Source organism: Salminus brasiliensis, chromosome 15, assembly GCF_030463535.1.
Source record: "Salminus brasiliensis chromosome 15, fSalBra1.hap2, whole genome shotgun sequence".
Lineage (NCBI taxonomy): Eukaryota > Metazoa > Chordata > Actinopteri > Characiformes > Bryconidae > Salminus > Salminus brasiliensis.
In genome coordinates, this window is record NC_132892.1 from 26,524,954 (window position 1) to 26,538,439 (window position 13,486).

Consider the following 13,486-nt stretch of genomic DNA (forward strand, 5'->3'; position numbering starts at 1 on the left):
TAAGCGGAGGATATGACTGGTCAGAGAAGAAAAAAGAGCGTTTGCCTACAGTATCTGCCGCCAAGGAGTAAAGAAGCAGTTGGACCGCAGGAAAGACCTTAACCAATCACAAATTTTAATTGGCTACGAGTCCTTAAATATACTGGGATATGAGTAGTTTTCTCGATTATGGTGAAGAGGCAAAAAAAAAGTTGTTTTCTCTTCGTCCCGGATGCACAGACTAGTTTACTAAAATACGTTTAACCACCTCGACCTGACCATTTTATTTTAAGTTTCATCAACGGGGTAAAAAAAATAAAGTCATGAAAAATACTCTGGCATTCACTATTGCGACAAAAGTTCTTTACTGCGCATGCGTGGTGTTGTGCCGATTGAAAATCATACAGCGCCGAACATGCAAATACCAGTAGATACTTCATTTCCAACACTGCTATACTGGACAGCCAGCACCAGACCATCAAAAATAAGCATATGTTGCGGTTGGAACACTGCTGTGCAGCTCAACAAACACCACACCACATCAGATTGAGGCGGAGTGAAACTTAGATGTTGCCGAACCAGCTCGGTTACAGGAATTTCTCTTCTAGATATGCTGTAAAACCTTCGACATGTTTTATGCTGGTATGTTATTTAGTTTAGAAGAAGACACAGTTGTAGAGGTGTTTCTTAAGCATTAAAAATGTCCGCCTTAACCTGGTCATATTTAACTGGAGATGTTTAATAGATACCTGTTGTTTTTCAGATAAAAAAAAAACCCTTAACGATTACAGCACTGTAAGAAGTGAACGGGTCACCTGCATTTAATGTGAGTTTATTATGAGTTGAATTCTCAAAAGCTTAAGAGGATAATTTGATCTGTTTTGGAAACGGGAGCTTGACATAAGTAAACGTGGAGAAGGAGCAACTGCACGTAAGCGGAGGATATGACTGGTCAGAGAAGAAAAAAGAGCATTTGCCTACAGTACTTGCCGCCAAGAAGTAATTTACCAGTTGGAACGCAGGAAAGACCATAACCAATCACAAACCTAAACTGGCTACGAGTCCTTAAATACACTGGGATATGAGTAGTTTTCGCGATTATGGTGAAGAGGCAAAAAAAAGTTGTTTTCTCTTCGTCCCGGATGCACAGACTAGTTCAATAAAATACGTTTAACCACCTCGACCTGACCATTTTATTTTAAGTTTCATCAACGGGGTAAAAAAAATAAAGTCATGAAAAATACTCTGGCATTCACTATTGCGACAAAAGTTCTTTACTGCGCATGCGTGGTGTTGTGCCGATTGAAAATCATACAGCGCCGAACATGCAAATACCAGTAGATACTTCATTTCCAACACTGCTATACTGGACAGCCAGCACCAGACCATCAAAAATAAGCATATGTTGCGGTTGGAAAACTGCTGTGCAGCTCAACAAACAGCACACCACATCAGATTGAGGCGGAGTGAAACTTAGATGTTGCCGAACCAGCTCGGTTACAGGAATTTCTCTTCTAGACGTGCTGTAAAACCTTCGACATGTTTTATGCTGGTATGTTATTTAGTTTAGAAGAAGACACAGTTGTAGAGGTGTTTCTTAAGCATTAAAAATGTCCGCCTGAACCTGGTCATATTTAAATGGAGATGTTTAATAGATACCTGTTTTTTTTTCAGATAAAAAAAACCCTTAACGATTACCGCAGTGTAAAAAGTGAACGGGTCATCTGCATTTAATGTGAGTTTATTATGAGTTGAATTCTCAAAAGTATAAGAGGATAATTTGATCTGTTTTGGAAACGGGAGCTTGACATAAGTAAACGTGGAGAAGGAGCAACTGCACGTAAGCGGAGGATATGACTGGTCAGAGAAGAAAAAAGAGCGTTTGCCCACAGTACTTGCCGCCAAGAAGTAAAGAAGCAGTTGGAACACAGGAAAGACCATAACCAATCACAAACGTTAATTGGCTACGAGTCCTTAAATACACTGGGATATGAGTAGTTTTCGCGATTATGGTGAAGACGCAAAAAAAAGTTGTTTTCTCTTCGTCCCGGATGCACAGACTAGTTTACTAAAATACGTTTAACCACCTTGACCTGACCATTTTATTTTAAGTTTCATCAACGGGGTAAAAAAAAGAAAGTCATGAAAAATACTCTGGCATTCAGTACTGCGACAAAAGTTCTTTACTGCGCATGCGTGGTGTTGTGCCGATTGAAAATCATACAGCGCCGAACATGCAAATACCAGTAGATACTTCATTTCCAACACTGCTATACTGGACAGCCAGCACCAGACCATCAAAAATAAGCATATGTTGCGGTTGGAACACTGCTGTGCAGCTCAACAAACACCACACCACATCAGATTGAGGCGGAGTGAAACTTAGATGTTGCCGAACCAGCTCGGTTACAGGAATTTCTCTTCTAGACGTGCTGTAAAACCTTCGACATGTTTTATGCTGGTATGTTATTTAGTTTAGAATAAGACACAGTTGTAGAGGTGTTTCTTAAGCATTAAAAATGTCCGCCTTAACCTGGTCATATTTACCTGGAGATGTTTAATAGATACCTGTTGTTTTTCAGATAAAAAAAAAACCCTTAACGATTACAGCACTGTAAGAAGTGAACGGGTCACCTGCATTTAATGTGAGTTTATTATGAGTTGAATTCTCAAAAGCTTAAGAGGATAATTTGATCTGTTTTGGAAACGGGAGCTTGACATAAGTAAACGTGGAGAAGGAGCAACTGCACGTAAGCGGAGGATATGACTGGTCAGAGAAGAAAAAAGAGCATTTGCCTACAGTACTTGCCGCCAAGAAGTAATTTACCAGTTGGAACGCAGGAAAGACCATAACCAATCACAAACGTAAACTGGCTACGAGTCCTTAAATACACTGGGATATGAGTAGTTTTCGCGATTATGGTGAAGAGGCAAAAAAAGTTGTTTTCTCTTCGTCCCGGATGCACAGACTAGTTCAATAAAATACGTTTAACCACCTCGACCTGACCATTTTATTTTAAGTTTCATCAACGGGGTAAAAAAAATAAAGTCATGAAAAATACTCTGGCATTCACTATTGCGACAAAAGTTCTTTACTGCGCATGCGTGGTGTTGTGCCGATTGAAAATCATACAGCGCCGAACATGCAAATACCAGTAGATACTTCATTTCCAACACTGCTATACTGGACAGCCAGCACCAGACCATCAAAAATAAGCATATGTTGCGGTTGGAAAACTGCTGTGCAGCTCAACAAACAGCACACCACATCAGATTGAGGCGGAGTGAAACTTAGATGTTGCCGAACCAGCTCGGTTACAGGAATTTCTCTTCTAGACGTGCTGTAAAACCTTCGACATGTTTTATGCTGGTATGTTATTTAGTTTAGAAGAAGACACAGTTGTAGAGGTGTTTCTTAAGCATTAAAAATGTCCGCCTGAACCTGGTCATATTTAAATGGAGATGTTTAATAGATACCTGTTTTTTTTCAGATAAAAAAAAAACCCTTAACGATTACCGCAGTGTAAAAAGTGAACGGGTCATCTGCATTTAAAGTGAGTTTATTATGAGTTGAATTCTCAAAAGTATAAGAGGATAATTTGATCTGTTTTGGAAACGGGAGCTTGACATAAGTAAACGTGGAGAAGGAGCAACTGCACGTAAGCGGAGGATATGACTGGTCAGAGAAGAAAAAAGAGCGTTTGCCCACAGTACTTGCCGCCAAGAAGTAAAGAAGCAGTTGGAACACAGGAAAGACCATAACCAATCACAAACGTAAATTGGCTACGAGTCCTTAAATACACTGGGATATGAGTAGTTTTCGCGATTATGGTGAAGAGGCAAAAAAAAGTTGTTTTCTCTTCGTCCCGGATGCACAGACTAGTTCAATAAAATACGTTTAACCACCTCAACCTGACCATTTTATTTTGAGTTTCGTCAACGGGGTAAAAAAAAGAAAGTCATGAAAAATACTTTCTGGCATTCACTACAGCGACAAAAGTCCTTTACTGCGCATGCGTGGTGTTGTGCCGATTGAAAATCATACAGCGCCGAACATGCAAATACCAGTAGATACTTCATTTCCAACACTGCTATACTGGACAGCCAGCACCAGACCATCAAAAATAAGCATATGTTGCGGTTGGAACACTGCTGTGCAGCTCAACAAAAACCACACCACATCAGATTGAGGCGGAGTGAAACTTAGATGTTGCCGAACCAGCTCGGTTACAGGAATTTCTCTTCTAGACGTGCTGTAAAACCTTCGACATGTTTTATGCTGGTATGTTATTTAGTTTAGAAGAAGACACAGTTGTAGAGGTGTTTCTTAAGCATTAAAAATGTCCGCCTGAACCTGGTCATATTTAACTGAAGATGTTTAATAGATACCTGTTTTTTTTTTCAGATAAAAAAAAGCCCTTAACGATTACAGCAGTGTAAAAAGTGAACGGGTCATCTGCATTTAATGTGAGTTTACTATAAGTTGAATTTTCAAAAGCTTAAGAGGATAATTTGATCTGTTTTGGAAACGGGAGCTTGACATAAGTAAACGTGGAGAAGGAGCAACTGCACGTAAGCGGAGGATATGACTGGTCAGAGAAGAAAAAAGAGCGTTTGCTTACAGTATTTGCCGCCAAGGAGTAATGAACTAGTTGGACCGCAGGAAAGACCTTAACCAATCACAAACCTAAATTGGCTACGAGTCCTTAAATAGACTGGTATATTTGTAGTTTTCTCGATTATGGTGAAGAGGCAAAAAAAAGTTGTTTTCTCTTCATCCCGGATGCACAGTCTATTTCACTAAAATACGTTTAACGACCTTGACCTGACCATTTTATTTTAAGTTTCGTCAACGGGGTAAAAAAAAGAAAGTCATGAAAAATACTTTCTGGCATTCACTACAGCGACAAAAGTCCTTTACTGCGCATGCGTGGTGTTGTGCCGATTGAAAATCATACAGCGCCGAACATGCAAATACCAGTAGATACTTCATTTCCAACACTGCTATACTGGACAGCCAGCACCAGACCATCAAAAATAAGCATATGTTGCGGTTGGAACACTGCTGTGCAGCTCAACAAAAACCACACCACATCAGATTGAGGCGGAGTGAAACTTAGATGTTGCCGAACCAGCTCGGTTACAGGAATTTCTCTTCTAGACGTGCTGTAAAACCTTCGACATGTTTTATGCTGGTATGTTATTTAGTTTAGAAGAAGACACAGTTGTAGAGGTGTTTCTTAAGCATTAAAAATGTCCGCCTGAACCTGGTCATATTTAACTGAAGATGTTTAATAGATACCTGTTTTTTTTTTCAGATAAAAAAAAGCCCTTAACGATTACAGCAGTGTAAAAAGTGAACGGGTCATCTGCATTTAATGTGAGTTTACTATAAGTTGAATTTTCAAAAGCTTAAGAGGATAATTTGATCTGTTTTGGAAACGGGAGCTTGACATAAGTAAACGTGGAGAAGGAGCAACTGCACGTAAGCGGAGGATATGACTGGTCAGAGAAGAAAAAAGAGCGTTTGCTTACAGTATTTGCCGCCAAGGAGTAATGAACTAGTTGGACCGCAGGAAAGACCTTAACCAATCACAAACCTAAATTGGCTACGAGTCCTTAAATAGACTGGTATATTTGTAGTTTTCTCGATTATGGTGAAGAGGCAAAAAAAAGTTGTTTTCTCTTCATCCCGGATGCACAGTCTATTTCACTAAAATACGTTTAACGACCTTGACCTGACCATTTTATTTTAAGTTTCATCAACGGGGTAAAAAAAAAAGAAAGTCATGAAAAATACTCTGGCATTCAGTACTGCGACAAAAGTTCTTTACTGCGCATGCGTGGTGTTGTGCCGATTGAAAATCATACAGCGCCGAACATGCAAATACCAGTAGATACTTCATTTCCAACACTGCTATACTGTACAGCCAGCACCAGACCATCAAAAATAAGCATATGTTGCGGTTGGAACACTGCTGTGCAGCTCAACAAACACCACACCACATCAGATTGAGGCGGAGTGAAACTTAGATGTTGCCGAACCAGCTCGGTTACAGGAATTTCTCTTCTAGATATGCTGTAAAACCTTCGACATGTTTTATGCTGGTATGTTATTTAGTTTAGAAGAAGACACAGTTGTAGAGGTGTTTCTTAAGCATTAAAAATGTCCGCCTTAACCTGGTCATATTTAACTGGAGATGTTTAATAGATACCTGTTGTTTTTCAGATAAAAAAAAAAAACCCTTAACGATTACAGCAGTGTAAAAAGTGAACGGGTCATCTGCATTTAATGTGAGTTTATTATGAGTTGAATTCTCAAAAGCTTAAGAGGATAATTTGATCTGTTTTGGAAACGGGAGCTTGACATAAGTAAACGTGGAGAAGGAGCAACTGCACGTAAGCGGAGGATATGACTGGTCAGAGAAGAAAAAAGAGCGTTTGCCTACAGTATTTGCCGCCAAGGAGTAAAGAAGCAGTTGGACGGCAGGAAAGACCTTAACCAATGACAAACCTAAATTGGCTACGAGTTCTTAAATACGCTGGGATATGTGTAGTTTTCTCGATTATGGTGAAGAGGCAAAAAAAAGTTGTTTTTTCTTCGTCCCGGATGCACAGTCTAGTTCAATAAAATACGTTTAACCACCTCGACCTGACCATTTTATTTTAAGTTTCATCAACGGGGTAAAAAAAAGAAAGTCATGAAAAATACTCTGGCATTCACTATTGCGACAAAAGTTCTTTACTGCGCATGCGTGGTGTTGTGCCGATTGAAAATCATACAGCGCCGAACATGCAAATACCAGTAGATACTTCATTTCCAACACTGCTATACTGGACAGCCAGCACCAGACCATCAAAAATAAGCATATGTTGCGGTTGGAAAACTGCTGTGCAGCTCAACAAACAGCACACCACATCAGATTGAGGCGGAGTGAAACTTAGATGTTGCCGAACCAGCTCGGTTACAGGAATTTCTCTTCTAGACGTGCTGTAAAACCTTCGACATGTTTTATGCTGGTATGTTATTTAGTTTAGAAGAAGACACAGTTGTAGAGGTGTTTCTTAAGCATTAAAAATGTCCGCCTTAACCTGGTCATATTTAACTGGAGATGTTTAATAGATACCTGTTGTTTTTCAGATAAAAAAAAAAACCCTTAACGATTACAGCAGTGTAAAAAGTGAACGGGTCATCTGCATTTAATGTGAGTTTATTATGAGTTGAATTCTCAAAAGCTTAAGAGGATAATTTGATCTGTTTTGGAAACGGGAGCTTGACATAAGTAAACGTGGAGAAGGAGCAACTGCACGTAAGCGGAGGATATGACTGGTCAGAGAAGAAAAAAGAGCATTTGCCTACAGTACTTGCCGCCAAGAAGTAATTTACCAGTTGGAACGCAGGAAAGACCATAACCAATCACAAACGTAAACTGGCTACGAGTCCTTAAATACACTGGGATATGAGTAGTTTTCGCGATTATGGTGAAGAGGCAAAAAAAAGTTGTTTTCTCTTCGTCCCGGATGCACAGACTAGTTCAATAAAATACGTTTAACCACCTCGACCTGACCATTTTATTTTAAGTTTCATCAACGGGGTAAAAAAAAGAAAGTCATGAAAAATACTCTGGCATTCACTATTGCGACAAAAGTTCTTTACTGCGCATGCGTGGTGTTGTGCCGATTGAAAATCATACAGCGCCGAACATGCAAATACCAGTAGATACTTCATTTCCAACACTGCTATACTGGACAGCCAGCACCAGACCATCAAAAATAAGCATATGTTGCGGTTGGAAAACTGCTGTGCAGCTCAACAAACAGCACACCACATCAGATTGAGGCGGAGTGAAACTTAGATGTTGCCGAACCAGCTCGGTTACAGGAATTTCTCTTCTAGACGTGCTGTAAAACCTTCGACATGTTTTATGCTGGTATGTTATTTAGTTTAGAAGAAGACACAGTTGTAGAGGTGTTTCTTAAGCATTAAAAATGTCCGCCTGAACCTGGTCATATTTAAATGGAGATGTTTAATAGATACCTGTTTTTTTTCAGATAAAAAAAACCCTTAACGATTACCGCAGTGTAAAAAGTGAACGGGTCATCTGCATTTAAAGTGAGTTTATTATGAGTTGAATTCTCAAAAGTATAAGAGGATAATTTGATCTGTTTTGGAAACGGGAGCTTGACATAAGTAAACGTGGAGAAGGAGCAACTGCACGTAAGCGGAGGATATGACTGGTCAGAGAAGAAAAAAGAGCGTTTGACTACAGAGATTGTCGCCAAGCCATAAAGTGCCAGTAGAAATTCAGGAAAGAACATGACCAATCACAAAAAGGGACTGACTATGAGTACTTAAATAGACTGGGACATGAACTGTTGTCGCGATTATGGTGAAGAGGCGAAAAAAAGTTCTTTTCTTTTCGCCCCATTTTTTTTTGTGTTTCATCAACGGGATAAAAAAGAAAGTTACTCTCTGGCATTCACTACACTATTCACTACTACAGCCCTTTATTGCGCATGCGTGGTGTTCTGCCTGTTTTTTTTTGTTTTGTTTTTTTTTTTGGCCAAATGAAAAGTATTAGCATGTACAGCACTCTTCTGCTCTTCTGCATGTTTGGGTCTGGGGTATCGCATCTCCCTCTTCATAATAGCCCGTAGATTTTGTTAAGGTCAGGAGAGTTTGCTGGCCAATTAAGAACAGGGATATCATGGTCCTTAAACCAGGTACTGGTAGCTTTAGCACTGTGTGCAGGTGCCAAGTCCTGTTGGAAAATGAAATTTGCATCTTGTCAGTTGGTCAGCAGCAGGAAGCATGAAGTGCTGTTAAACCTCCTGGTAGACGGCTGCGTTTACCTTGAACCTCAGAAAACACAGTGGACCAACACCAGCAGATGACATGGCACCCAAACCATCACTGACTGTGGAAACTTTACCCTGGACCTCAAGCAACATGGATTCTGTTCATCTCCTCTCTTCCTCCAGACTCTGGGACCTTGATTTCCAAAGTAAATGCACAATTTACTTTCATTAGAGAACATAACTTTGGACCACTCAGCAGCAGTCCAGTCCTTTTTGTCTTTAGCCCAGGCGAGACGCTTCTGACGCGGTCTCTTGTTTAAGAGTGGCTTGACACAAGGAATGCGACAGCTGAAACCCATGTCTTGTGGTTCTTGAAGCACTGACTCCAGCTGCAGTCCACTCTTTGTGAATCTCCCACACATTTTTGAATGGGTTTTGTTTCACAATCCTCTTCAGGGTGCGGTTATCCCTATTGCTTGTACACTTTTTTCTACTACATCTTTTCCTTCCCTTCGCCTCTGTATTAATGTGCTTGGACACAGAGCTCTGTGAACAGCCTGCTTCTTTAGCAGTGACCTTTTGATTCTTGCCCTCCTTGTGCAAGGTCTCAATGGTTGTCTTTTGGACAACTGTCAAGTCCATTTAAAAGCCTTTGTAGGTGTTTTGAGTTAATTAGCTGATGAGTGTGGCGCCAGGTGTCTTCAATATTGAACCTTTTCACAATATTCTAATTATCTATGATACTGAATTTGAGGTTTTCATTAGTTGTCCGTTATAACCATCAAAACTAAAAGAAAAAAACACTTGAAATATATCAGTCTGTGTGTAATGAATGAATATAATATACAAGTTTAAATTTTTAAATGGAATTACTGAAATCAACTTTTTCATGATATTCTAATTTTATGAGCAGCACCTGTAGTTCTCTCATAGATGTGCAGTCAAAACCTCAGACTTGTTTTATGCTGAAGATCTTCAGTTTAGAAAAATACAAAGTTTTAGAGGTGCTTTTTTCAAATTAGGCAAAATGATCAACTGCAGTAAATATTCATTAATTATTGAATTGTAAGTTTTAGGACAGGTTTTGGAAATGAGAGCCTTAGTGATGAAGATGTAGAGAAGAAAATACTGCATAGTAGAGGCGGATGTAATTGGTGAGAGCGGGAGAGCTGTTGTTTCACTTTTGCACTCGTCAGAAAGCCTCAAAGTGCTTGTAAGAATGCATGGAAGAACCTGACCAATCACGAACAACTACTGATTACGAGTCCTTAAATATGCTATATTGGTGTTTTTTTTTTAAGCATTAGCAATGTCTCCCTGAGGCTGATCATATTCAATTGGAGATCATCAATAGCCAAATGCATTAAATGTCAGTTTATTATAAGTTGAATTGTCAAATATTTTAGAGTATGTTTTGAGCAGGTATGGGATTGCATTACCACCAATGCAGAGCTTGCTCAGGAATGGCAGAAGGCAGGTGTGAGTGCATCTGCATGCACAGTAAGGCAAAGGCTTTTGGAAAATGGCTTGCTGTCAAGAAGAGCAGCAAAAAAGCCACTTTCCTCCATAATAAAATATACATTTCGCAAGGACACATTTTGCTGTACAATGTACACTGTACAGTGACAAATACATGCACCTTTACCTTTGCTCCAACCAGTACTTTTGGAATTAGTTGTGAGGTGGGGTGGTGATCATCCAACATCTTGACCTCACTAACGCTCTTGTCACTGAATGTAATCAAATCCACACAGCAATGCTCCTGAAAATCTAGTAGAAAGACTAGACTTTTCTAGACTTTTCCCCAGTAGAGATGGTTACTTATTGTCAAATATTTTAGAGTATGTTTTGAGCAGGTATGGGATCGGGTTACCACCAATGCAGAGCTTACTCAGGAATGGCAGAAGGCAGGTGTGAGTGCATCTGCATGCACAGTAAGGCAAAGGCTTTTGGAAAATGGCTTGCTGTCAAGAAGAGCAGCAAAAAAGCCACTTTCCTCCATAATAAAATATACTTATATAAAAATCAAGGACAGACTGACATTCTGCAGGAAGTGAAGGGATTTGACTGCAGAAGACTGGGGAACAGTTATTTTCTCTGATGAAGCCCTCTTCAAACTGTTTAGGACATCTGGAAAAATCCTTGGATCCTTGGAGAACTTAAGACAAACACTACAATGATTCCTGTGTCATGCCAGCAGTGAAGAATCCTGAGACAATTCATGGGTGGGTTTGCTTCTTATCCAAAAGAGTGGGTTTGCCTAAAAGTGCCAAAGACAAAACATCCTCCAACAGCAACCTCTCCTAATGACCCAGGAGCAATTCGGTGATGAACAATGAGCACCATGTCACAAGGCAAAAGTGATCACCAAGTGGCTCAGTGAACACAACATTGAAATTTTGGATCCATGGTCTGTTCAATCTTAAAAAGAAAGACAAAGAAAAATACAACTGTGATCAACTCCAAGCACTGATTAGGCAAGAATGGTTTGCCCTTTATTTAAGATTTTGCCCAGAAGCCATTAGCCAGCATGCCAGGGTGAATTGTAGAAGTTTTAAAGAAGGGTCACCACTGCAAACATTAGGTATTTGCTTAAACTGGATTTACAGTCAAGTAGCATCAGTCCCAAAAACTAATTTAATCATTTAATGTTCCCCAACTCTCCCACAACCAAACTGCAACCTATTAAATAACATCTATGACACTAGAGGGAACCACCACAGGCACCATATCGTAATCTAAAAATTCATGTTATTACAGTGGTGACAGCATATTTATATGAAACCTGATTTAATGTAGTTAATTCTGTGTCCATTCAAACAGGTTTGTTAAAAGGCCACTCTGGCCATAGCCTCTGCATTTTAGTGACCAAAATTGTACAGCCAGGGCATCAGGAAATAGGCTGCATCTACTGCTGACATTAGTTATTATAAAACACAGGAACCTCAAGATTTAGTAACCTGAAGTTGATACAGAAACTGACTAGCCTGCATCAGAGTGATGGGAAAGGGAAAGTAAGGAAAAGGAACTGCTAATCATTCCACCTGTGAAACATGGTGCTCAGAGCATGTAGAGCTTCAATGGGTCAGTGGTCACTGGTCTTTACTGAAGACTGCAGCAGCAGGAGGATTCCGTCTGAGATGGTCAGCTCTACTTTTGCTCAGTGATTAGTTTTTATACTAGGAGGTTTTCTTTGGTGGTACATATGTTGAATAACTAGTTTTAACTCATCTAAATTAGTCTGCATGTGGGATGCATTAAGAGAAAGTTGCCTTTTGCATTTACTGCGTTATATTGTGACATAAAACAAAGGAGAAAACAAACAGCATTTTTTGAAAATACATTTTTTGTGAACCGGTGTTACCGCCAAATTCTGAGACTGTAAAGGGCGCTGTTCCGCAATATCTGTTACATGCACGAGCGCATTACGCAGACTACGTAAATTACTCTGGCGTTGTGTTTCCTTCAACAAGCCACGATACACATTTACATGTTATGTGGTCTTTTAATTCCACAAATATGTACAGACCATGTGCAGAGTTTCATTCACAGTTTCCCACATATGAAAACTTCAAGAATCTTAGACATGATCCACACCTCAGAAATGACACAGACATACAAAATAAAACATTTATACAATAAAACTGTAAATGAAGCACTCGTCTGCACATTAGTGGAATTAAAAGAAACTGGAAATGTGTGCTTTTTGTCATTACGCTTGCTAAAAGCAACAGTGCATCTCACCAGATCTGATTTAGTCTTAACTTTTGCTTTTGACATTTTTCCCACAAGCCCACTGTAAAATACAGGCAGCATCATTCTAAAGCAAAATAACAGGGTGGTAAATAGCCATGTAACAGGGTTGTAAAAAAAGACTTTCTATTTACAACCAAAGTCACATACTTATCACTTATACACCAACAAATGAACAACTTAAAAATATAAATATAAAAAAAAATACTGAATAAATTAATTTGATCAAACCTTCAACTAGGGCTGCACAATATTTTGTTTCAGCATTGCTATAGCAACGCTTACCTGTGTAACCGTCAAATTGTAGGAAATGCATTGTCAGGGGTGAAGTCAAACTATATCAAAACACATCAAGCTACAACTGTTTGCTTCTTGATACAAAATGAATGTCTGCACTGTGCTCATGTTCCATATGTTTGTGGACACCCCATCTAATGAGTCCATTCAGCTACTTTAATGTGCAGCCATTGCTGACACAGATGAGCAAATGCCAATGCCAATGCACTGCCAATAGAATAGGACTCTCTGGAGCAGATAAACTTGAACCTATTGTCATCAGAAGGGTATAAAGCCCCCCAGCATTGAGCTGTGGAGCAGCAGAACTGTTCTCTGGAATGATGGCTGGGGGCAGTGGTGGCTCAGCGGTTAGATCGCCGGGTTATCGATAACAGGGTTGTGGGTTCGATTCCCGGGCTTGGCAAGCTGCCACTGTTGGGCCCTTGAGCAAGGCCCTTTACCCTCTCTGCTCCCTGGGCGCTGGAGTTTCCCCCTCCCTGGGCTGCCCACTGCTCTGGTGTGTGTGTACTCACTGCCCCTAGTTCACTAGTGTGTGTGTTCACTACCACAGATGGGTTAAATGCGAAGGACACAAATATGTGCACCTTTACCTTTGCTCCAACCAGTACTTTTGGAATTAGTTGTGAGGTGGGGTGGTGATCATCCAACATCCTGACCT